The 26,393-nt window shown below is 37.1% G+C and overlaps 1 protein-coding gene across 5 annotated transcripts in view; it reads left to right on the top strand.

The window, feature by feature from the left end:
• Positions 1 to 26,393, top strand: part of KCNJ16 (potassium inwardly rectifying channel subfamily J member 16) — a 541,663-nt gene that overhangs the window by 79,237 nt on the left and 436,033 nt on the right. For 3 of the 5 annotated variants that reach the window (XR_007720474.1, XR_007720475.1, XM_050765623.1), the window contains one exon: positions 10,038 to 10,080. The gene's annotated coding sequence lies outside the window, so the exon portion shown is untranslated. Of the gene's footprint in view, positions 1 to 10,037; positions 10,081 to 26,393 lie in introns of those variants that run through there. The other 2 variants (XM_050765621.1, XM_050765620.1) reach the window with 1 other exon arrangement.

The following is a 26,393-nucleotide window of genomic DNA, read 5'->3' as shown; positions in this document are numbered from 1 at the left end:
GAAACTTATATTTAATAACCGGGCTGTTAGAAGTTTTCAATAAAGTTGTGATCCAGGGTCATTACACTTTAGAACTAGATTAATTAAGACCTATGATAACCTGGTATTTCATGTGGGGCCATGTATATTAAGTTTTATTTATAGATTCCTCTGGCTTCTGGTGTTGTCCAAGGTGAAATAATGCAAGCGTGTCTCCTCCACTGATGACAACTAAAAATCAACTATCTGAAGTTACTTAACAGTCAAGAAAAATAGAGCGTTGTGGAATACAGTAAAACACTGGAGAAGTGAACCTTAAGGGACTGTGTTTTTGCTGCTGTTGTTCTTCCCTTTTTTTTGTTTGTTTGAGATAAAGTCTCACTCTTGTCCCCCAGGCTGGAGTACAATGGCACAATCTCGGCTCACTGCAACCTCCACCTCCCTGGTTCAAGCGATTCTCCTGCCTCAGCCTTCCGAGGAGCTAGGATTACAGGTGCCTGCCACCATGCCCGGCTAATTTTTGTATTTTTAGTAGAGACGAGGTTTCACCATGTTGGTCAGGCTGGTCTCAAACTTCTGACCTCAGGTGATCTGCCCACCTTGGCCTCCCAAAGTGCTGGGATTACAGGTGTGAGCCACCGCGCCTGGCCTGTTCTTCACTCTTATAGTCCTGAACTATGCAATGGAGGTACAATTGGAGGTGAAAACTCCAAGAGCAACCTTATTTATTTACCTTAAAGGAGTAGAAAAAGCTGTCCCTGTAGTCTGAATAATGTGAGCAGATGTCTGTTGTGTTTCTTTCTTTTTTTTTCTCTTGTTTTGCTTTGACGGCAGGCCTCAGTGACAGAGAAGCATGAAATTGTCAGTGCAAACAGCTAAAACTCAGAGAGAAGTCTTGTCTTCTCAGTCAGAGCAAACAGAGAAAAAAATAAAAAAACCAACAGTCTATGAGTGTATGGGGGTGTGGGGGCATCACCGAGAGCAGATGGCTGAAGAATACAATGCGTAATTCTGTGTCTGGACCCACAAAGGTCCAAGGCTTATCTCTGAGCAGCACATTTGAGAGCTAGACCCAAACAAACATAGCAAAGGCCTTGAGAAATGAATGAAGATTGCCCAAGTTTCAGGCTAATCCCTGAGTAGTGCATCTACGGGACAGACCCGAAGAAGCACAGCACAGCCTTTGACAGCAGAACTGAGTTTAAGATCACTGAACACAAAAAGTGAGATGGAACATGCATTATAAATGCAACTGCATTTATTGCTGGCTACTACAAATGAACATAACCCAATCGATTTTTATCAAAACCTAAAGCTTATGCAACATAATTTTTAAAATGTCCAGGATGTAATTGAGAATTAGTCCATAAAGAAAGAAGCAGGAAAAAGTGACTAATTCTCAAGAGAAAAGATAATTCATTGAATAAATTTCTAGCTTAAATAAATGTTGGAAGCATCAGACAAAGTATTGGTAAACACACTTGAAATGAACAGAAAGAAATTCTAATCTGAGAAATAGAAATGATTACAAGGCAAATAAAGTAGTAGCCTATGAGTGTAATGTGTAATGCCAGCACTTTGGGAGGGTGAGGTGAGAGAATTGCTTGAGCCCGGGAGTTCAAGACCAGCCCGGGCAACGTGGTGAAACCTCATCTGTATAAAAAATACGAAAATTAGCCAGGCATGGTGGCATGCATCTGTAGTCCCAGCTACTCAGGAGGTTGAGGTGGGAGGATCACTCGAGCTTGGGAAGCAGATATTTCAGTGAGCTGAGACTGTGCACTGAACTCCACCCCAGGCAACAGAGCCCCTGTCCAAAAAAAAAAAAAAAAAAGAAGGCAATAAAATTCCGTAACTGTGAAAGACAATATGAAAAGTAAAATAGGCATGAGATAGACCCAATTCCTGAAAGGGCATGAGAAACAGTCAGTGAATTTGAAGCTAAATTAATAGAAATCATTCAATACAAAGAAAAGGGAGAATAATTTATTAGGATACTAATGAATAGAGTTTCTCACACCTATAGAATAATATAAAAAATTCTAATGTATCATTGGAGTTTCAGAATGATAGGAAAAAGGTTGATTGGGAGAATATGTCTAAGGTAATAATGGCTTAAAACTCCCCAAATATGGAGGAAGACAAACATTTACAGATTCAGGAAGTTCAGCAAATCCCAAAATGATTGAATGCAAAGGAATCCGTGCCCAGACATATCATAGTCAAAATGTTAGGACAAAAATAAAAACAAAGACAAAAATATCTTGAAAGAAACTAGTGAAAAATGACATGTTACATGCAAGAGGAAATGCAATCTGAATGAACAAAAATCTCTGAGATCATTAAGCCAGTGACACGTAACAAAAGACAGAAAACAAAATGCAAACCTATTAATCCAGAATTCCCAGAGAAACTTTCTTTTAAAAATGAAGGCAAAATAAGACATCTTTGATGAAGTGAAGCTAAGAAAATTCATCACTAAGAAACCTGCTCTAAAATGAGTGCGAAATAAAGTTCTTTAGAATGAAGAGAAACAATAAGGAATAGTCAGTAAAAGTGACAAATATCTAGGTCAATATTAAAATGAGTTTTTCTCCTCTTGAGTTCTTTAAGGTCTGCATTACTCTTGAAAACAAAATTTACATTTTCTGATTTGCTTTTCAGTGTATGTAGATAGGCTACATTTGACAAATGTAAGTGGGAGGATAAAGGCATCTATATATTAGGAAGGCTTCTATGTTTTACTTGAAATATTAAATTATGAACTCTAGTTCTAACCATGAAAAGTTAGATGTATGTAGTAAAACTTAGAGCAACCACTATACAAATTTATATAGAGGTATAAACAAAAGCTAGTAGATAAACTAAATGGAATATTTAAATACTCAAATAATTTTTAAAAGGCAGAAAAGAGAAACTGAGGGGGAAAGTGTCAGAGACGAGAGAAAACAAATAATAAAATTGTACGCCTAAATTCAACCATATCAATAAATACATTAAATGTAAGTGACCTGAACAAATTAATTAACATATTGTCTAATTGAATTAAAAAAGAGATAATTCTGAACTATATGATGCCTACACTTTAAATATCAAGACATAGATAGGTTAGAAGCAAAAGGAAGAAAACATAAACAATAATTTTTCCCAGGAATTGCTATAAGTACACAGAAAACCAGTAAGGCTATAGAATTCCAGAACAACACTATCAATCAGCTTATCTAATGTTTATTGAATACTCCACCCAACAACAGCAGAAAACATGTTTTTTCCAAGCACATAGGTAACAGTCACCAAGATAGTTCAAGATGGACCATAAAACAAGTCTTGGCATATTTAAAATAATTGAAATTAATCAAACTGTGCTCTCTGATGGAAATAAACTAGAAATGAATTACAGAAAAGTACACGGAAAATTTTTAAATATCTGGGAATTTAAAACGACACTTTTAAACCATGGTCAAAGAGGAATTTTTGGAGAAAATTGGAAAATATTAGGAATGAGATGAAATGAAAGTACAACATATCAAAACTTGAGGACTGAGTTACAGCATTGCCCAGGGGGAAATTTATATACTAAATACCAAACTAGAAAAGAAGAAATACTTGTAATCAATAACCTGAGCTTCTACTCTAAGAAATTACAAGAGTAAATTAAAACCAAAGAAGCAGAAGAAAGGCAATAATGATTACACTGAAAATCAATAAAACAACAGTGAAAAACAGTGGAGAAAATCTATAAAAGCAAAGGTTGATTCTTTGAAGAGATCAACAAATTGATAAACCCTTAGCTAAAATGACTGATTAAAGAGCAAAGCCACATATTAGCAAAACCAGGGATGAAAAAGGAGACATAACTATGAACTCTGCAGAAACTAAAATGATTATCAAGAAATACTATAAAAAAATCGGTGCCAAAAACTTGACAATATTTCGTGGCCTTTAAAATAAAATTTATTTTGCATATCACATGATGTTATTGGTTACATGTGGATAGTAAAATGGTTACTATAGAAAAGCTAATTACCATATGTATCATCTCACATGGTTACCTTTGGTGTTTTTCCTTTTGTGACAAGAGCTGAAATCTACTCATTTAGCAGATAAAGGGGCCATGACCTAAGAAAACCAGGCAGCCCCTGGAAGATGGAAAAAACAAAGAAACATTCTTTCCTGGAGTCTCCAGCATGCCCTGCTGACAATTTAATTTGGTCCCGGGAAAACTCGTTGGGACTTCTGGCTTCCTGAACTGTAAAATTACAAAGTTGTCTTTGTTTTAAGCCACTAAGGTTGTGATAATTTGTTATAGCAACAATAGGAAACTAATCCACCATCCGATAATGCCTTTTGTTCAACATGATTTCGTTTTGGTGAAAACTGTTTTTCACAGGAAAAAATACCGGGAGAATATGCATTGAAGGATGTGCTGTATTTATCAATGAATAAGATTTTGATTGTATCATTTTGTAGGTTTTCTATAATAGACATATATTTCTTCTCTAATAAATACATTTTTAAAGAAGAAAATGTAGTTTCTGTGAATTTAGTCAAGATACTCAAATGTAATGATGAAATATATGTACTCTACATCTTTTCTTAAAAAATTGAGAAAGAGCATTATTATTATAATAGAGTAACCCTTTATAGACAAAAGACCTTAAATAAATTAAATAGCAGCTTAGAACACACTAAATTTAAAAATTTGACAATTTAAATAAAATGGGCAAATTACCAGAAAGATAAACAAATTATTGTTACCAACTCAAGAAGAAAGAGGAAAATACGAATGTACCTACCGTAAGTAAAGCAACAGAGTTAGTAATTAAAAATCTTCTTATGAAGGAAACTCCTGGCTCAGATGTCTTTGCTTGTGAGTTATACCAAAAATTTAAGGGGAAAAAAAAAAAAAAGAATTATACCCAAAGTCTTTCAGAAAATAGAGGGTGAAAGAACACTCCTCGGCCGGGTGCGGTGGCTCACACCTGTAATCCTAGCACTTTGGGAGGCTGAGGCGGGCGGATCACGAGGTCAGGAGATAGAGACTATCCTGGCTAACACGGTGAAACTCCGTCTCTACTAAAAATACAAAAAATTAGCCTGCATGGTGGCGGGCGCCTGTAGTCCCACGTACTCAGGAGGCTGAGGCAGGAGAATCGCTTGAACCTGGGAGGCAGAGGTTGCAGTGAGCTGAGATCACACCACTGCACTCCAGCCTGGGTGACAGAGTGAGACTCAGTCTCCAAAAACTAAAAAAAAAAAGAAAATAAAAAGAAAAAAAGAAAAAAAAGAAAAGAATGCTTCTCAGTTCATTTTATAAGGCCAACATTACCGTGATACCAAAACCAGACACGGACATTTCAAAAAATGAACACGATAGACCAATTATCACTCATAAACATAGATGTAAAACACATTTTCTCGAGAAAATGCTAGCAAAATGAATCCAATGCTGTATGAAAAGGATAATATATCATGACCTACCTGGGTTTATACCAGATGTATAAGCTGATTCAATATGCAAAAATCAATCAATGAATTTCATCATATCAACAGCTTGGAGCAGGAAAACCATATGATCTTCTGGATAATACTTAACACCTGTTCATGATACAAACTCTTTTTTTTTTTTTTTTTTTTTGAGCCAGAGTCTCACTCTGTAGTCCAGGCTGGAGTGCAGTGCACGATCTCGGCTCACTGTAACCTCTGCCTCCAGAGTAGCTGGGATTACAGGCATGTACCACCATGCCGGGCTAATTTTTTCTATTTTTAATAGAGACAGGGTTTCATCATGTTGCCCAGACTGATCTCAAACTCCTGAGTTCAGGCAATCTGCCCACCTTGGCCTCCCAAAGTGATAGGATTACAGGCGTGAGCCACCCCGCCCTGCCCCATGATAAAAACTCTTTATGTAAACCAGGGGTAGGATGAAACTTTCTTATATAAGATAAAGAGCATACACTAAAAGGTGGCCTAGAGCTTACATCATACTTGATGATAGAATGTTCTCCCTCTAATATTAAAAACAAGACAAGGATGTCTGCTCTCACCATTCCTAATCCACCTCATACTGGAGGTCCTTGCCAGTGCAATTATGTAAGCAAAATAAATAAAAAGCATGTAGCTTGGAAAGGAAGAACTAACCATGTTTATATTTGCAGACAACATGATTGCCTGTGCAGAGAAGTCTAAAGAATCTTCAAAAGGGTACTAAAAGTAATAATGAGCCTGGCAAGATTGCAGGATACAAAGTCATTGTGCAAAAATCAATTGTATTTCAATATATTAGCATGGAAAAAATATAAATTTAAATTTTAAAAAAGCATAATTTATAATAGTACCAAAGCATTAAATACTAGGTATTTCAGTTGCACATAATGATTTCTAACTTTAATTTGTTAAATTATTTTTCCAGAAAATATTTTTGAGCATATAACAGCCCAAACTTGATAAATGGTTGAGTAGGTCTGAACAGGAATTGTTTGGACGGGAACTTTTACCCAATCTGTAGAGTAAGATGGAACTGGAAGTGTAAACACGGGAGCTAATTTCATTAGTTGTTTTTCAAGAAGAGACATTTTATCTTTTGAAGGTAGATTTAAAGTCAGGAATTCAAGCCTGGAAAGGCAGTCCAATAAGACAATGCCTAAAAAATTGAATCCATGACTCAGAGTAGAGATTTTCAGACTGTGTTCCATAGATTCACAAAGTTCTGCAGAACTGCCTCAGAGTCGTGTGTGTGTGTGTGTGTGTGTGTGTGTGTATGTAAATGTGAGCAAATAAGGTGTGTGCATGTGAGTGTATTTGTATAAATGGGGATATACATGTGATTGTGTATGTGTAAGTGTGATTGAACAGGAGTGTGCAAATGCAACTGTGCATAAATGTGAGCAAATAGTTGTGTGTGTGTAAATGGGTGAATGGGGATGTGACTGTGTGCAGGCATGTATGCATTGGGGAGGGGGAAGAATGCCTACTTAGATTCTACCTTCACTTTCCTTTGTTCCACTAGCTCAGAGCAGTTTTGCTTGGTTGATATTCTACTGGAGTTCCAAGTAAGATTTTTCTTGGAAAAGTTTCATGGCTAAAAATAAATATGAAAACCTCTGATCAATGAAACAAAGAAAAGATCACAACAATGAACAAGGATCCCCAGTCGCAGGCAGCAGGTAGACAGCACAGTTCTGCTCAAGAAGCTGGCATTGGATAGAGCCGGAAGAATTTTTCCATGACCTTATCAGGGTAATTTGGGCTTTGAGGACAGGAACCTTAGCTACTGAGGATCTAACGGACTGGTAGGGAGTTTAGTTGTTGATAGGAAAATTACAGGGAACTAGTTAGTAACGTCATTGAGGCAAGAACACATTTTGTGTTAAATTGGGCTGTAAAGGTCTGAACCATAACCATGGGAAATATGATCCAGTAGACTATGACTTGAGAGTGGCTTTCGTCCCAGAGAACAGGATGGGGACAAATTTGCAGTAGGGTAATCCCCCTATGCAATGACCTTCAAGGGGTGGTTCTTGGAATATTTCACTGAGCATCACCTGGGCTATTTTTTTTTAAAATGCTGATCCTGTGGTTCTCCATCAATCTACTGAATCAGGCTGGGATCCAGAAACCTGATCTTTTTAACAGAGTGAATACTAGTGAATCTGATACCCTCTCAAGTGTGGAACAACTTGCCAAGTTTTTCAAAATTCCTTGTTGCTAAGAATCATGCTGGTGCTTGTTAAACATTCAGCCTTTTAGGCCCTTTCACTAAAGATGCTGAGTAGAGATGAAACTGAGTGATTTATATGCTGGGTTATTCTTATCATAGTTAATACCAGTGAGGGATATTGAGGTAAAAGGCAAATTTGCAAAATTTCTGGCTTTTATTGAAGAACTATTACAGGTAACTCACAAAGAATATTAAAAATCATTTTCAGATTTTCTTCCTCTCACTAGGAACAGTTTCCTGAAAGTGTCATCATAAACAGTTCCATGAGTATGAAACAAAAATCAGGTGTGACATAAAGTGTGGGTTTTGGTAGAGAAGACTAGGTGCCTACTTGCTATTATTTGCATAAATATGCCATATCATTTGCAAGTTAAATCAGCTCATATCAAATGCCATTGATTTCCTTTTTTGCACAGAAAACCATTGATTAGCCTCAAGGGATTCCTCATTTAGGTATATCCCGCACATATTAGAATGTTTTATTATGCATTTCCCTTGGAAATTTACTAGATAGAAGCAAGGGCTATTTCCAAAAGGAGTTTTGGATGTATGTTCCTTTGTTTCATATGTAAGTGGAATGCACAGGAATAAACATTTTTTTGCCACACTTCATTTTATTTTATTTTAATTTCTGGGGTACATGTGCAGGATGTGCAGGTTTGTTATATAGGTAAACGTGTGTCATGGTGGTTTGTTGTACCTACCAACCCATCACCTAGGTATTAAGCCCAACATGCATTAGCTATTTTTCCTGATGCTCTCCCTCCTCCTACCTCCCCACAACAGGCCCCAGTGTGTGTTGTTCCCCTCCCTGTATCCACATGTTCTCATTGTTCAGCTCCCACTCATAAATGAGAACATGTGGTGTTTGGTTTTCTGTTTCTGTTGGTTTGCTGAGGATAATGGCTTCCAGCTCCATCCATGTTCCTGCAAAGGACATGATCTCGTTCCTTTTTATGACTGCATAGTATTTCATGGTGTATATGTACCACGTTTTCTTTATCCAGTCTATCATTGATGGGCATTTGGATTGATTCCATGTTTTTGCTATTGTGAATAGTGCTGCAATGAACATATGTGTGCATGTATCTTTATAATAGAATGATTTACATTCCTTTGGGTATATACCTAATAATGGGATTGTTGGGTCAAATGGTATTTCTGGTTCTAGGTCTTTCAGGAATCGCCACACTGTCTTTCACAATGGTTGAACTAATTTACATTCCCAACAACAGTGTAAAAGTGTTCTTATTTCTCCATAGCCCCACCAGCATGCCATGCTTCTTAAACATTAATGTGCATATGAATCACATTGAGTTCTTGATAATATACAGATTCTGATTTAATGGGGCTGAGGTGGGGGATGAGATTCTGCACTTCTATTCAACCCCCAGGTGATACCAATGCTACTGGTCCTCAGACTACCCTTCCAACAGCAAGGGACTATAATACAGCATTCTATCCCAACAGAGGTGACTGATAAGCTCTATGTTGCTGCTGTCTGTGAGGGCCATTAAGGAAACTCAAATTCTATACGAATTTCACTCAATAGAAGATGAATGAAAATGTACCTTACCTTAAAGAACCACAGACAGGAGCAGAAAGTGCAGTTAGAAAGTTAACTCAATATTATGCAATTTCCCAGAGCTTTGAACAAGTGCTTGGAGCAAGCCTTGCCAATAGAAATCTCAGCAGGGAATTAGCAGGTGCTGCCTCTACAGATGGTTTGAGAAAGTGATGTTGGGACACGCCACCACTGAGTGACCTGGGAACTCTGAATGGGGAGAGCAACTACCAAGCACAATGGTTGAGATCCAAATGCAGTGTATCTACACCCTCAAGTTGCCCAAGCAGTATAGTTTCCTGGGACAGAGGAGGAATCTAAGGCTTTGGTCTGGGGCAATGAGAAACTGGCGATTTGAGGCTTCTCACTGTTCCTGAATAACTGTGAGTTTGGAATGATACTTTCATCCCACCATGAAACCCGGCTATGTTGGAAGCCTAGAAATGCTTGTGTATAGTTACGGGGTGGGAATGGGTAGAGAAGAGAGGGTGGTGTCAATGTGGAGACCCCTAGTAAACTGAGCTTTTGATTTCCACCCTGGACAATGAGGACCACATAAACAATACTCTTCTAATACAATCAATGAATTTTCAGAGTTCCCTTAAAAATTGTTACCATTGTAAATTTGACATGACCTTGTTTCTTCATGACTGCCACTATTAAGCCTCAATTGTCCGTATTTCTTTGTAGGTTGGGGGGATTAGTTTCGTGCAGCTTGTTTTTCACTGTGTTCCTTCTAGTGAATATTGTAAAACTTTTATTTCTCTTCTACAGAATAGAATGTGCATACCTCAATGTCCTTGGCTGCAAAACTTAGGTGAGTTTTTATCTTAATAGATTATTAGCTTTTCCATAGAAATTTTAAAGTTCAAATTATGCACCATGACAGAGAGTACAAAAGCTGAGAACATTTAATGGGGCAAAATCTGTCTTCAAATTTCGTATTATCTAGTAATTTTAAGTACATGTTAATTGGAGAATTTTGGATTTTGGAATTGTTATTTTCTAATGAAATTTGAATATTTGGAATAAAGGGACTGAAGATCAGGAGTCTGAAGTGGGATGTCACATTGCAATTCTTTAGTAAATATACAATTTTCATAATTCTATTCATGATTTTTATTTGAAAATTATTTTAAAAAATACCTCTGTCTCCCTGTCTCTGTCTCTCATTCTATCACTTATTCGTCTTAATCCTTTAGCAGAAAAGAAAACCAAGAGGTTGGAAAATAGGAACTTCAGGTTTGGAATTACACAGAGCCAAGTCTTTAACTGTGACTGGATGGTTTTTTAGGTTTACGTTGATTTCCTGCAAAGTGTTTCTATACCAATTTCACTGTCTTTGAGTAGTTAAATGGCCTTTTGCAAGTAGTCAATGTGGGTAAATTTCCTTGGAATTAGACTGGGGAAGTTAAGATCAATTGAACTGCTGATGGTTTATCAGTATCCTAGCAGGAAAATGTGTTCCTGATGAGTAAGCCATTGAGCTTGTTCAAGGCATCCAAGTTGGCCCAGACAGATCGTTAGTGGCAGATAAGATATGGTAAGAAGGTGCTGATTCTATTGCCTTGGAATTTTTTGAAACAAATTTTGTGTTCAAAGGCAAATGAACAAACAGCAAACCAACAGGCAAATGAACAAACAGCAAAACCAGAAACAAGAACAAACTAGTCTCTTAATATACAAAATCAAAGGAAAATGAGTCAAAGAGATGAATATGTGCATTATTTCTTTTAGTCTAACTCTCCAGACGGCAATTTCGTATCAGTGTTATTGGGAGCATGAATCCACCAAATTGATATCCCACAAAGGGAGGTCACAGTAGGACATCCTATTGAGACCTTCCCTGTTTTTTTGTTTTTCTTTTCCTGTGTTAGTTTGCTTAGGATGATGGCCTTCTGCTTTATCCATGGTACTGCAAAGATCTTATTCTTTTATATGGCTGCATAGTATTTCATGGTGTATATGTACCACATTTCTTTATCTAGTCTACTGTTGATGGGCATTTATGTTGATTCCATGTCTTCACGATTGTGAACAGTGGTGCCATGGACATACACGTGCATGTGTATTAATGGCAGAACAATTGATATTCCTTTGGGTATATACCCAATAATGGGATTGCTAGATTGAATAGTAATGCTGTTTTAAGGTCTTTGAGAAATCATCAAACTGGTCATAATGGCTGAACCAACTTACATTACCACCAGCAGTGTATAAGTGTTCCATTTTCTCAACAACCTTGCCAGTATCTATTATTTTTTGATTTTTTAATAGTAGCCATTCTGACTGGTGTGAGATGGTATCTCATTGTGGTTTTTTATTTCTCTAATGATTAGTGGTGTTGAGCATTGCTTTCTGGCCATGCATATGTCTGTTTTGTTTTTTTTTTTTTTTTTTTTTTGAGACACAGTCTCATTCTGTTACCCAGGCTGGAGTGCAGTGGCATGATCAGGTGTCACTGCAGCCTCGACCTCCAAGGATCAGGTAATCCTCCCACCTCAGCCTCCATAGTAGTTGGGATTACAGATGCACACCACCATGCCTGGCTAATTTTGTATTTTCTATAGCAATGGGGTTTCACCATGTTGTCCAGACTGGTCTCAAACTCTTGGTCTCAAGGGGTCCACCTGCCTCAGCCTCTTGAAGAGCTGGGATTACAGGTGTGAGCCACCATACACAGCTTCTTCTTTTGAAAAGTGTCTGTTCATATCCTTTGCTCACTTTTTAATGGGGTTGTTTGCTTTTGTTTGTAAATTTATTTAAGTTTCTTATGGTTTCTGGATGTTAGATCTTTGTTGGATGCATAGATTGCAAATACTTTCTCTCATTCTGTAGGTTGCCTGTTTACTGTATTGATAGCTGTGGAGAAGTTCTTTAATTTAATTAGATCCAATTTGTTGAGTTTTGTTTTTGCTGCAATTGCTTTTGGTGTCTTCATCTTGAAATCTTTGCCAAGTCTATGTCCAGAATGGTATTTCCTAGGTTATCTTCCAGAGTTTTTTTTAGGTTTTAATCTAAACATCTTGAGTTGATTTTTGTATGTAGGGTAAGGAAGGGGTTGTCCCGTTTCAGTCTTCTGCATATAGATAGTCAGTTATCCCAACACCATTTATTGAATAGGGGTCTTTTCCCTATTGATTGCTTTTGTCAGCTTTGTTGAAAATCAGATGATTGTAGGTGTGTGAAATTATTTCTGGGCTTTCTATTCTGTTTCCTTGGCTTATGTGTCTGCTTTTATACCGGTACCATGGTATTTTGGTTACTGTTGCCTTGTAGTATAGTTTGAAGTTGGGAAATGTCATGCCTCCAGCTTTGTTCTTTCTGCTTAGTATTACCTTGGCTATTTGTGCTATTTTTTGGTTTCATTGGAATTTCAAAATAGTTTTTTCTAATTCTGTGAAGAATGATATTGGCAATTTGATAGGAATAGCATTGAATCTGTACATTGTTTTAGGCACTATGACCAGTTTAACAATATAGATTCTTCCTATGCATGAGGATGGTGTATTTTTCCATTTGTTTGTGTTATCTCTGATTTCTTCAAGCAGTATTTTGTAATTTTCATTGTAGAGATCTTTTACCTCCTTGGTTATCTGTATTCCTAGGTATTTTATTCTTTTTGTGGCTATTGTAATAAAATTGCATTCTTGATTTGGCTCTGAGCTTGGACGTTGTTGGTATACAGGAATGCTACTGATTTTTGTACATGGATTTTATATCCCAAAACTTGCCTGAAGTTGTTTATCAAATCAAGGAGCTTTTGGGCAGAGACTGTGTGGTTTTCTAGGAAGAGAACCATATCCTCTGCAAACAGGGATAGTTTGACTTCTACTCTTTCTATTTGGATGCTTTTTGTTTCTTTCTCTTGCCTGATTGTTCTGGCTAGGACTTCTAGTACTGTGTTGAATAGGAATGTTGAGACAGGGCATCCTTATCTTGTTCTGGTTTTCAAGGGGGCATACTTCCAGCTTTTGCACATTCAGTATGTTGACTGCGGGTTTGTCATAGATGGCTCATATTATTTTGAGGTATGTTCCTTTGATGTCTAGTTTCTTGAGGGTTTTTATCATGAAGTGGTGTTGAATTTTATGGAAAGCTTTTTCTACATCTATTGAGATGAACATATGGGTTTTGCTTTTAATTCTGTTAATTTGGTGAATCACATTTATTGATTTGTGTATGTTGAACCAACCTTGTCTCCCAGGAATGAAGCCTACTTGGTTATGAAGTCAAAGAGGAGTCCCTCCTCCTCAATTTTTTTGGAATAGTTTCAGTAGGAATGGTACCAGATCTTCTTTATACATCTGGTAGAATTTGGCTAAGTGTCATCTGATCCTGAGCTTTTTCTGGTTGGTAGGCTTTTTACTTAATCCTGAGTCAATTTTAGAACTCATACTGATCTGTTCTGAGATTTATTCTCTTCCTTGTTCAATCTTGGGAGACTGTATTTATCCATTTCTTCTAGGTTTTCTGGCTTACATGCATAGAGATGCTCATAATAGTCTCTGAAGGTTTTTGTATTTTGTGGGGTTAGTGGTAACATCTCCCTTGTCATTTTGGATTGTGTTTGTTTGGATTTTTTTTTTTTTGGTCTCTTTTTTTTTCTATTGGTCTAGCTTGAGTCTATCTTATTAATTCTTTCAAAGAAAAAGCTCTTGGATTCATTGATATTTTGCATAATTTTGTGCATTTCAATTTCCTTCAGTTCAGCTCTGAGTTGGATTCTTTCGTTTTTTAATTTTTTTTTTTTTTTTTTTTTTTTTGGTAGAGATGGGGTCTCATCATGTTGCCCAGGCTGTTTTCAAACTTCTGGGTTCAAGCAATCCTCCTGCTTCAGGCTCCCAAAGTGCTGAGATTATAGGCATGAGTCATCATTCCTGGCCTGATTTTGATTATTTCTTGTCTTCTGCTAGCTTTAGGGTTTGTTTGCTCTTTTTTCTCTAATTACTCTGGTCTTTTTTTTTTTTTTTGAGATGGAATCTCTGTCACCTAGGCTGGAGTGCAGTGACATGATCTCAGTTTACTGCAACCTCTGCCTCCCAGGTTCAAGCAATTATCCTGCCTCAGCCTCCTGAGTAGCTGGGATTAGGGCATGTGCCACCAAACCCAGCTAATTTTTGTATTTTTAGTAGAGCTGGGGTTTTGTTGTGTTGGCCAGGCTGGTCTTGAACTCCAGACCTCAAGTGGTCTGCCCACCTCAGCTTCCCAAAGTGCTGGGATTACCAGCGTGAGCCATTACAAGCGTGAGCCACCACACCTGGCCCAAATTCCTCTAGTTGTGATGTTAGATTGTTAATCTGGGATCTTTCTAACCTTTTGATGTGGACATTTAATGTTATAAGCTTCCCTCTTAATACTGCTTTGGCTGTGTCTGAGCGATTCTGGTATGTTGTACCTTTTTTCTCATTAGTATCAAATAATTTCTAGATTTCTGCCTTAATTTAATTATTTATCCAGAAGTCATTCAGGAGCAGATTGTTTAATTTCCATGTAATTGTAAGGTTTTGAGTGATTTTCTTAGCATTGATTTCTATTTTTATTGCACTATAGTTTGAGAGTGTGGTTGGTATGATTTCAGTTTTTTGAAAAATTTCCTGCCCAATTGTGTGGTGATTTTTAGAGTAGGTGCCACATACAGATGGGAAGAATGTATATTCTGTTGTTTTGGGGTGGAGAGTTCTGTAGATGTCTATTAAGTCTACTTGGTCAAGTGTTGAGTTCAGGTCCCTCCCAGATATGTTTGTTACTTTTCTGCCCTGATGATCTGTCCAATACTATCAGTGAGGTGTTGAAGTCTCCTACTATTATTGTGTGGTTATCTAAGTCTTTTCATAGGTCTGTAAGAACTTGCTTTATTAATCTGGGTGCTTCTGTGCCTATATATTTAGCACAGTTAGGTCTTCTTGTTGAATTGAGCACTTTACCATCATGTAATGCCCTTCTTTGTCTTTTTTGATCTTTGTTGTTTTAAAGTCTGTTTTGCTGGAAATTAGAATGGCAACCCTGTATTTTTTCTGTTTTCAATTTGCTTGATAGGTTTTTCTTCATCCTTTTACTTTGAGCTTATGGGTGTCATTGCATGTGAGATGAGTTTCTCAAAGACAGCATGCCATTGGGTTTTTCTTCTTTATCCAGCTTGACACTCTGTGCCTTTTAATTGGGGGAATTTAGTCCATTTACATTAAAGGTTAATATTGATATGTGTGGATTTGATCCTGTCATCATGTTGTTATCTGGTTATTACACAGACTTGTTTGTGTGGTTGCTTTATAGTATCACTGAGCTGTTTCTTAAATCTGTGTTTTGTAGTGGCTGGTAGTAGTCATTCCCTTCTGTTTAGCAGTCCCTTTCAGGGCTTCTTGTAAGGTAGGTCTGGTGGTAATTAATTCCCTTATCATTTGCTTGTCCAAAAGGGATCTTATTTTTCCTTCACTTATGAAGCTTAGTTTGGCTGAACATGAAATTCCTGGCTGGAAATTTTTTTAAGAATGCTGATTATAAGCCCTCAATTTCTTCTGGCTTCTAGAGTTTCTGCTGACAGGTTTGCTGTTAGCCTGATGGGCTTCCCTTTGTAGGTAACCTACTCATTCTCTCTAGCTGTCTTTAGCATTTTTTGTTTCATTTTGACCTTGGATAATCTGATGACTATGTATATTGGGGATGGTCTTCTTGTGTAGCATTTTGCAAGGATTCTTTGCATTTCCTAATTTCAATGTTGCCCTCTCTAGCAAGATTGGGGAAATTTTCATGGATAATACCCTGAAATATGTTTTCCAAATTGCCCAGTTTCTCTTCCTTTCTTTCGGGGATGTCAAGGAGTCATAGATTTGGTCTATTTACATCATCCCATATTTTATCATTCATTCTTCTTTATTGTTTTTTCTTTATTTTTGTCTGACTGAGTTATTTTGGGGAGCCAGTCTTTGAGCTCTGATACTCTTTTCTCAGCTTGGTTGATTCTGCTCTCAATAGTTGTGATTACATTATGAAATTCTTGTAGTAAGTTTTCCAGCTCTATCAGATGTGTTTGTCTCTTTCTTATGATGGCCATTTTATTTATAAGCTTCTGTATCATTTTATTTAATTCTTAGATTCCTTGGATTGGATTTTGACTTTCTCCTAAATGTCAGTGATATTCTTTTCTATCCATATTCCAAATTCTATTTCTGTCATTTTAGTCCTTTTGGCCTGGCAAATCACCATTGCTGGGGAACTAGTGCAATTGTTCGGAGGTAAGAAGACACTCAGGCTTTTCAACTTGCCAGAGTTCTTGCCCTAGTTCTTTCTCATCTTTGTGGGCTGGTGTTCTTTTAACCTTTGAAATTGCTGTTTTTTTGGACTTTTTTTCTTTTGTCCTCTTTGATGTCCTTTGGGGTTTGATTATGGTATAAGATGATTTCAGTCAACTGGTTTTATTTCTGGAAGATTTTAAGGGACCAGCGTTCAGCTCAGGATTCCTGGGCTGCATGCTGTAGCTCTGGAGGGCTGCTATTGGACGCTGACTTTGTTCTCCAGCCCCTGGAGTTTAGAAACCTGCTGCACTGCAGGGTCTGAGGTGTTCACAGACCACTGGTCACAACACTCTGATGGGTGGTGCCAGCCAACGCTCTTCTTCAGGCAGTGGCAGTGGAATCCATGCTCATTCACATGTGCCAGTAGTGATAGCAGTGTGGTGGGATGCATTCTAGTTGGCTGCTGTGGGACGCCAGCAGGTGCAAAGGTTCCAGCCTCTGGGCAGTCATTCCAGCAGTGGCAGTGCCGCAGGGGGGTGTAGGTGCTGCAGGGGAGTGTCCACCAGTGTCTGTGCACATATTTCATACCAGTGACAGTGCTGGCACCTTGAATTTTTTTTTTAAGATAAGAGAGTTTAAATGTTATTATGAAGTGGACAATAATGGGAGTAAGAGGAGAGTGAAGATAATTGGCAATGAGAATAAAAATGAGGGAATTCAGTTTTCTACAGAAAAGATGTCAGATTGAATAAATGAAAATAAAAACCAATATTTATTCATGAAAAGCCTCTCACCATGCTAATTTCTTTACATTCATCATTTCATTCAATCTTGTAGCAGTCCTATGAAGGAGGCATATTATTACTAATTTAAAAATAAAGAATTATATTCAGAAAGATTATTTAACTTGCCTAAGGTCATGCATATAGTTGGTATTAAAGCTAGGGTTCTAAAGTCTGTGCTTTTTTCTCTACACCACATTGTTGTCTTTAGGAATAAGTAGGAGTTCAACAGATAGAGAAGGCAGACAGCTTGGCATTCCACAAAGATCTTCCAAGGCATGAAAGCGTGTATGATGTAGATAAGTGGAAAATCATGTTCTTCACTGTGGTTAGGGAAGAGAACAATGATGGTTGGGAGTGGGAGGTGATATAAACGTAAAGTGGGACCAGGAGAAGGATCTTGGCTGCCATTCTAAAAAATAAGCAATAAAAAGTCACCTTCCAGTTCTAAGCTCGGGAGAAGCGTGATCAGACGTGTGTTTGGAAATAGAAAACTGTTGGAGAAGGGAAATCTAGATGCAGGGAAATCCATGAGAGGATTATCATAGCAGTATAGAGAAGAGATGGCACATGTCTTGGTTGGAGCAGTGACAGCGGCATAATGAGAAGAAAACAAATTCAAGAGACACTCCTGATGTGTGATGAGACTATGTGGCTGACTGCCTGGGAAAAGGCGAAGTGACTTTGAGACTCCACAGCTAAACTGGAAGCTAGAAAATTATGGCATGGTGTTTTTACATTTTTGAGAGAAAATGATTTTCCACCTAGAATTCTATATCCATGAATCAGGTGAAAATGTTAAACATTCAAATCTCAAAAAATTTACCTCGTTTTTATTCATTGGTGCTACTAAAGAATGTACTCCCACAGTTAAAAGGAGTAAACAAACACAAAGGGGGTCACAGGGCTTGCAATACAAGGCGGTAAAAGGAATCTCTGGGAAGATGGTGAAAGAAGCGTCAAGGATGAGAGCAAAATAGTGAATGTACAGCGCAACTGGTCTCAGTTGCAACTGTAGAACAAAGGATCCCAGGGGATAGTCTTTAAGTGGCTGAAAATGGTAGAATACCTGAAATGTAATTGAGGAGAGAATTATTTCTGACAGAGAATTTGGGTATAAAATTGTGATTGATTGGCAGAAAAATAAGCACCAACAATATAAACAAAACAAACCAAAACAAAATAAACATCAACTCCATGATGATCATATGTATGAGAGAAAGAGAATATGCTTGACCTATATGGCATGGCTTAGTGGTGAAAAATATTTGCATAGTAATATTAATATTATGACTAAGTACTAATCTAAAAAATTTTGATATAGCAATGTTGAGAGACTGCAGGGAGGGTGAGTGTATGGAGAGTAGTTGTTGGGGGTAGAGGTAGTTTAGGAGTTAAAACCTCAGATTTCAGTGTGATAGTTATAAAATAATATAAAATATAATATAAATATAAAATAAAACATATTATACAAAATATAATATAGCTAAAAGATTTTATATCTCTTACAGCAAAAGCCAATAGGCAGTACTCTAAAACTGAAAATCAAGAAATAATATTATTTGTTGCTCAGATATTGGAAAGCAAATACCAAAAGAAACATCTAAGAGAGTGTAAAGTAGTTGCTTCTGGGGAATAGGAATACAATACATGGAAGGGGAAGAGAACTGTTAATTTTCAAAATGAGTTCTGTAGACCCATTTACTTTTTTACACTACATGAATATATGACAATGATGAATTACATTTCTAAAATAGAAAGCAGGACAAGAACCAAATGTGGGGAGACCAATATGATGAGACAGCCATTGTCAGCACAATAATTTGTTATTAATATCAACAACGTTAACAATTATTCTTTTAAGAGGGTCTGGAGTGGAATAGTTAGGATTATAAATACAACTAAATTAAACTGAAAGTTTTGATTTCTCAGTTGAGCGAATATTGATGGGATGATAAAACTCAGAAAATACATGTTATTTTCAAATGGAATTTCTATTTAAATAAAATGGCCTTGATGTGTCAACTGATAATTAAGTTAGAATCATAACGAGAGCAAGAAAAGCTGCTAATTGTGAATACATTGTAAAGTAAAAATATTGTGCTCTAGTTTAATACATTAACATCTTTAATTTGCCAAGGAATTAGTAATAATAATGTCCAATTTATTACTGAAAAATCATATGACTGCTGCAGTGTGTAAAGAAAGCATCTGGAATTACAAAATCCACTGTTTCCTTTGGAAAGAGAAGGGAAATGATTGGCTGAAGCTGTCAATTATCTTTAAATAAATATTACCCCCTTGGAATCAGTAATGTGGGATTTTCTTTTGTTGGGGAGATGGTGGAAAGGAAAAAAGCATAAACTAGTATAAACCTCATTCAAACCACTAATTTTGAAGCATTTTCTATTATCTAAAATTTCACAGCTTGGATAAATTCGTTTCTTTCTTCTTTTTTCTTCTCCCATTTATTGAAAGTCATAAAATTGAGAATAAACTGGACATGGAAAAGCTGTGCATGCATAAAAGAGTTTCCAGGTTTTTAAATGTGTATATCAAGTTTCTACGTACTAACAAGTGCAGTAGGAACTGGGCTGAGTCCCGGGGGCTGAATTTATCACTGGCCTTTCCTGGTATTTGGATATAGAAGATGGAGCTGAACATTGAGTTTCACGCTAGCCACGAGGTCATTTTTGTCTTCCTTCTCTCTCTCAAACTCTTTTGACCCCTTCTTCCATATTCTTAGGCTTTCATTTTCCATTTCCTTTTCATTTTAATATAACTAGGAATATTAAAATGAATGTCCTAGAAATCAATATTGATTTTTAGGGCTACTGCTTGGTTTAAGGATGTTAGAAAAAAAGTCAGATAAGTGATCATCTTTTAAATTTATCTTAACTAATGCAATAAATGTCTATGATGAAGCTTTGGGCCCTGTAAGATTTATTATTATAGTTATTCATTGGAGTATTTTATCTTTTCAAAAAACACTTTTATTATTTTTACTTTTTGAGACATCATAGCTATAGAGAGAATATTAATTGGTATTTGGCAAAAAACATTTTAGAAATTAGAATATAACAGGAGTGATAGAGCAACTAATTATCTGTACTGAAGCTGCTATAAGCAGAGTCAAAATATCAGCCACAGATCAGCATTTGCAGAAAGTTAGCATCTTTAATTTGCCAAAGAATTAGTAATCATAGTGTCCAATTTACTACTCACTGAGAAATTATCCAAAGTATGAATTTTGGAAATTATTCAAAATATAATTTTTATGCAAAGTTTAACATGGTAAGAAACATGCAAATGGGTCAGGATACCCTTATATAGAATTCTTCCTTTATAGTATCAACCTCACTGTAGCTCTTAAGTGACAAATGAGTAAATGCTTTGTGTCTTATAGTTTGAGATACACGAAGTTCTGTGATCCCATACAATTTAACTATGTTGAAAGTACCTCATTTACACCACTTTATTTATTCTGAAAACAACATAATCACATTATGTTAACCTTGCTTGATTACTGTGAGCATTAAATGAGATGATGTTTGTTAAAGACTTGGCATAATGCATGTGTCATTTAGCCTTTTCTATATAACAAACCACTCCAGAACTTAGTTGATTAAAATGACAAACATGTATTATTTCTTGAGAATCTCTAGATTGTTTGGGTAAATCTTTTGGTTGGAATATTTTGGTGTAGGATGGCCTCACTCACATATCTGGTGGCTGGTTGGTTTTCAGTTGGGGTAACAGGGAAGACTTGACCATTAAGTTTTTACCAACCAGCAGTGTTTCTAAGAACAGTAGGATATGCCAGCACCCAATGAGTAAGTACCTTTCAAGTCTGCTGGTATCCCATTTGCTATTGCTATGATTTCATTGGCCATGGAAAGTCATATCACCAAGCCTAGAGTATGGGTAAGAGATGACTAACTGAGAGCATTGATGCAGGGACGCCAGTTATTTCGACCATGTTTGTTGACTGGCATCCATACTGCCTGACAAGTGATATGTGTTTTATAAATGAGTTATCTTATGAATACTTTTGTCCAAAAATATGTCAATAACATAGAAGAAAAGACATGTTTACTAGGGATCAACAGGCTTCTGAGATAACCTTGGAGAGCTATGCATTATACTATCTACTTTCTGAATAAACACAAGCATCTCTTCCAAATATGAATGGTATAGAAACATTGGTATTTAAGTGTATGTATTCAGAATAAACTGTGTTGCTGAATTATATTCAATATTTACTGCTTTAATCTGGTTCCCTTTCACTTATTGGAGATATTAAATATAATTTATTTAAATGCCACAGATTTGGGAATTAAATTTTCTGAATTTAGATATTGGCTAACTTTCTAGAAATATGATATAGCAGGTACTTAATTCTTTTTGTCTCAGCATCCTCATCTGTAAAATGAGAGATATTAATAGAATGCAACTCATATAGTTTGGGTGAGAATTAATGAGTGTATGTGTATCTAGCATTTAGGACAAAACAGTGCCTGTCACAGAGTAAGCATTAACTATTAGCCATTATTATAACTATTTACAAGTGACTCTGAATAATCTAAATGTGAATTGGATTATTCATGGATAACTGAGCATGCTTTAGTAAAGTTTTCTCCATGTTTCTGTTTAATATGGTTTTATAGAATTCAAATTCAAATTTCGATATTAATTGGTAATCTTAATGTTCAATAATAGACTATTATTATTTTAAAAAGAGACCTTATTTCTAAAGATCAGCTCTAGAGTAATTACCTCATTTTTAAGTTCTCACAATGATTGATTTTCTGAGGACACAGAGCTGGTGAATTGGCTGCCTAAAACTAGAATATTGGTCTTGAAACTTCTAATTTGGAGTAATGTATTCATTTCCTACCACATGCGTTACTCATGAATGAATACATGAAATGAATACATTTAATTAGTAATTGAATAAATGCAGAGACTTCAATGTTAAAATTTTTTTAAGGTGTTGGTTATGGAATAATTGAGAGATGCAAAATTTGGCTGCCTATACTTTGTTCTTAATTTGGGGAAGGTTTAATTGAGATCTTGAACTTAAATTTGAAAAACTGTTTTCATTTCAAATTTGCCATAATTTAATGTCTTTCTAGTTTAGGGTTTAAACATTTTTGACCCTTCTAAGCCTACCTTTGGAATTCTTTAATAACACATGTAGATGTTGGGGTAGCTTGATGTCCCAGTGCCTTGGATCTTAGAAAGGAATTCATGTTGTGAAGTAAATATGATCCTTGTTTTAAGTTTGTTTTGGACTTAAAGGTCATTCTGCAACAAATTAGTTCACAAAGATGACATAACAGCAAAGCAAATACTGGCAATTGGGGCAGAATTTGAGCTTCTGAATAAAAATTCAAATTAGCCAACATAAAATAAAATAAAGTTAAATTGAAAGTGGGTGGGTAGTACACATGGCCTCAGTTCCAGATGTCCCATTTATGATTTCAAGGTGACATTCTGTGACTGACTGAAGTACCAGGTTAAGAAGTCAGTGTCCGTAAGATATTGTCAAAAATCCCAAGCAGAGTCTCATACTAAAAGATCAGTTCTTTTGAAAGAGAGCTTTTCACTTGTTTTGAAGTTTTTGAACCCATGAACCCAACCAAGGTGGGGAATCTGGGCTCCTTTTCCCCTACCGTCTTTACCCCTTCTGAATTGAGTGTTTCTCTAGGACTGTTTCCACAGTGAGGTAAACTCCAGGGCAGAGGGACTGCTTTACTACTTTAAAGCAAATGAGGCCCTTAATTTATCATAAAAATGAAGACTAGTTGTTAAGGTTTTATTGGATTACAATAAAGGCTCCTAGCACTAGGAGTCTGTGGTTTGATTCCCGGCATCACTGGGGGAGCTTGAAATCATAACCACAGATTATAGCAATGAGCTTCCAAATTTCCATATCCTAAGCAAAGATGCTGCTTTCCTGGAGCTGATGTGGAATTACATGCTCTGTGATTTTAGGATATGTATTGGAAAATTTTCTGTTTGGATATCATTTCAGGAGGGCTGTGATTCTCCAATCACCTCTGTGGTCACAGCTTCAACGTTCTTAAAAAAGAAAGAAAAATAATAAAGCAAAATGAAACAAAAGATGATTGTTGTAACTCCCTTGATTCTGTCCTCTTGTACAGCTCGAATGTTTTCATTAATTTTTTCTTCTTTCAGTGAGTTCAGTAAAAGTTCTTACCAGGTCATTTTAGTTTGTAGCAGTAGCTTAAGCAGATCTTTTAGGTCTACCTCTCTTCCCAAACTCTGTATGATAAGATTGTGTTTTATCAGATAAATAGACTCTAAAATCTACCTCTCTCATGTAAATTGTGCATATATATTAAAAATATGTATGTATAAAAATCAATACATCTACATATATGCATATACCATATATAACTATAATTATATATTTAGTGATATGTATGTGTATATATTTATACACTTTTTGGCCTGGCAGACAGACCATATTGGAGCATATTGAAATGAAGGAATGAGTAAGTAGAAGATGTTGCAGGTGGTTCATGACTATCTGAGGCCAATGGTGTGCGTGGTAAAATAATTTACCAAAACAGCTGTAGGTAAAGAAAGATTTATTAAAGTATGCAAATATGTTGCAAGGGTGCAATGGGCAGATAAGTAAGAGAGGGACTGACTGCAAGGAGACAAAGGCTTGGTGAGGATTTTATAGGATGGTGCTGTTTCCTGAAGAGGGCTTTGTGCAATACTGATAACACCAAGATGGCAGTGAGCTAACTTTCAATTTTCTATCAACTGTGGGTCTGGTGATAGCTGGGTGCCGGAAGATGGTGAGTTATTTGTGCAGGAGAGCATGTCCTGGACCATGAAGAAAGGCAAGACAGACTCGTAGCCTGTCTGCTTTCTCTTTTTGCTTTTCCTCAGTCCCACCAGCCTGCCTTTTTTTTTTTTTTCCTAATTAGGACTCTGCAGAAGATATAAACAGATACATTTTATTTTTCTTCTTGTAAGATATATCTGATTGAACTGGTAAGGAAAAATAATGTCAATTTGAGTTTCTTTCTTTCTCAGATTCATTGGCGCATATATACATGTACTTAACCGAATGGGAACAAAACCTATAAAAACTCATGAACACCCATCATACTGCCCGAACCTCCTGGCTATATTTGTTCTTCATTATCTAGCCTCAGAACCATTCCAACATTATAGGAAGCCTTGTCTTCTTTTTCGCAGTTGGAGAGAAAAGCGTTGATCTGTTTGGGAATGAGAATCAGTGCTTAGGGTTTTGTCTTTTGCCTGGTCCATTGACAGTTTCCATTTTCTTCCTCCACTTCTGAATATGAGCAAATCATTTGGTGTTTTCTCTGCGTAATTAAGGTGCTCTTTTCTAAAAAAGCATTAATCACAGAAGACTCAGACTTAAACAATAAGGAAGTATCTTATCTCACAGAAGTGGAAATCCAGAAATAGGGTCCTGGGAGTGCTTTTACTAGTGGCTCAATAATGTCACCAAGGACCTTGGCTGATTGGATTTTTGTCCCCAAATTTTCATTTCTTCTCCATAAGAGGATTAAATGTTTCTGCCTATGGTCACATGACTTGCCCTGTCCCTGTGGGAAGAGGATTCTCCACTCTCCTTACTCCCCCATCTGTCCCCTTACCCCTCACCTTATTGACTTTGGGCTTAGCCTATAACATGCTCTGGACAGTAGGGAGAGAGCAAGCACGACACATCCACGTAGAAAGTTTTCAGGAGTAGGTTGGCTCCAGTTTCCTTTGCAAGCTGCTGCCTCTGACTTCTGCCAGATGTTTCTACTCTTAAGGAAACACAGAATGAGACACCCCCTTTCTGCCTCTGGATATTGAGAGCAGCAGGTCTCAGTAGTGGCTGCTGCTTGGCTTGGGTCTAAAATGAGAAGACACTGGGGGTTGATTGGCGCCAGAAGTCTCACAGCCCTCACATGACGAAAGGAAAGAAAAGTGTGTTGCCTTAAGCCACTAACACATTGGAGCTGTTTATGGTTGCAGGAAAAGCTGACTAATTTTAGAATCCGATGTTCTTCTATACTTCCATCTCTGTCACTGCTAGTAAAGCCTGCCTTCTAAAGCTCATTTTACTTGTAGTGGGAGAAGGGCAGGAGCAGATTCAAGCATCACCTCCAGATGTGACAATAGCCAGAGGCAGAAAGGGGCTGCATTAGTCTGTTTCCATGCTGCTGGTAAGGACATACCCTAGACTGGGAAGATAAAGAGGCTGAGTTGGACTTACAGTTCCACATTGCTGGGGAGACCTCAGAATCATGGCAGAAGATGAAAGGCACTTTTTACATGGTGGCAGCAAGGGAGAATGAGGAAGAAGCAAAAGCAGAAACCCCTGATAAACCCATCATATCTCTTGAGACTAATTCACTATTATGAGAATAGCATGGGAAAAACCAGCTGCCATGATTCAATTACCTCTCCCTGGATCCTTCCCATAAAATGTGGGAATTCTGAGAGATACAATTCAAGTTGAGATTTTGGTGGGGACACAGCCAAACTATATCATTCCAGCCCTGGCTCTTCCAAATCTCATGTCCTCACATTTCAAAATCAATCATGCCTTCTCAACAGTCCCCTAAAGTCTTAATTCATTTCAGCATTAACCCAAAAGTCCACAGCCCAAAGTCTCATCTGAGATAAGGCAAGTCCCTTCTGCCTATGAGCCTATAAAATCAAAAGCAAGTTAGTTACTTAGTTAGATACAATGGGGGTACAGATATTGGGTAAATACAGCCATTCCAAATGGGAGAAATTGGCCAAAACAAAGGGGTCACAGGACCCAAGCAAGTCTGAAATCCAGTGGGACAATCAATTTTTAAAGCTTTGACTCCAGGTCTCACATCCAGGTCACACTAATGCAAAAGGTGGCTTCCCATGGTCTTGGGTAGCTCCACCCCTGTGGCTTTGCAAGATATAGCCCCACTCCCAGCTGCTTTCATGGGCTGGCATTGAGTGTCTGTGGCTTTTCCAGGTGCGTGGTGCAAGCTGTCGGTATATCTACAATTCTGGGGTCTGGGGAACAGTGGCCCTCTTCTCACAGTTCCACTAGGCACTGCCCCATGCTC

This window comes from Macaca thibetana, chromosome 16 (assembly GCF_024542745.1).
Source record: "Macaca thibetana thibetana isolate TM-01 chromosome 16, ASM2454274v1, whole genome shotgun sequence".
Classification (NCBI taxonomy): Eukaryota; Metazoa; Chordata; class Mammalia; order Primates; family Cercopithecidae; genus Macaca; species Macaca thibetana.
This window is presented reverse-complemented; position numbering and strand designations above follow the sequence as displayed.